The following is a 749-nucleotide window of genomic DNA, read 5'->3' on the forward strand; positions in this document are numbered from 1 at the left end:
AACAGTTGGAGAAATCATGCCTTAGAGTACTTACCTGTAAAACAGGTATAATAAAGGTCTTACGTCATAAGACTGTTATGAAAATAATGTACACACACACACACACACACACACACACACTGTAGAGAAGAGTGCCAGGCAGGCACATAGTGAGTGTGTGTTTGCTACTTTTGTGACTCTCCCCAGTTGGTTGACCAAATTCACAGGCCGGTGGTCCGTAAGTAGAGTGTCTCAAAGACAACAAAAGGTGAGGTTCCCCATGGGGGTGGGGGTGAGGGTGAGGGTGAGGGAGGATAGTCTCCCACCACACTTTTTCACCTATCATAATCACAGTCCCCAGAGAGCCAGGCCCAGCCTCAGGTTGCTGATGAGTGCGTCTGAAAGCACTTTGGGGGCCAGGTGCGGTGGTTCACGCCTATAATCCCAGCACTTTGGCAAGCCAAGGCAGGTGGATCACCTGAGGTCAGTAGTTCGAGACCAGCCTGGCCAGCGTGGTGAAACCCCATCTCTACTAAAAATACAAAAATTAGCCAGGCGAGGTGGTGCACGCCTGTAATTCCAGCTACTTGGGAGGTTGAGGCAGGAGAATTGCTTGAACCCAGGAGGTGGAGGTTGCAGTGAGCTGAGATCATGCCACTGCACTCCAGCCTGGGCGACAGAGCGAGACTGTGTCTTTAAAAAATAAAAAAAATAAAGGAAGTGCTTTGGGCAAGAACTGGGACAGGGCATCAGCCAAGTCAAACCTGATA

The sequence above is a fragment of the Mandrillus leucophaeus genome, unplaced genomic scaffold, assembly GCF_000951045.1.
Source record: "Mandrillus leucophaeus isolate KB7577 unplaced genomic scaffold, Mleu.le_1.0 Scaffold7, whole genome shotgun sequence".
In the NCBI taxonomy this organism is placed as follows: domain Eukaryota; kingdom Metazoa; phylum Chordata; class Mammalia; order Primates; family Cercopithecidae; genus Mandrillus; species Mandrillus leucophaeus.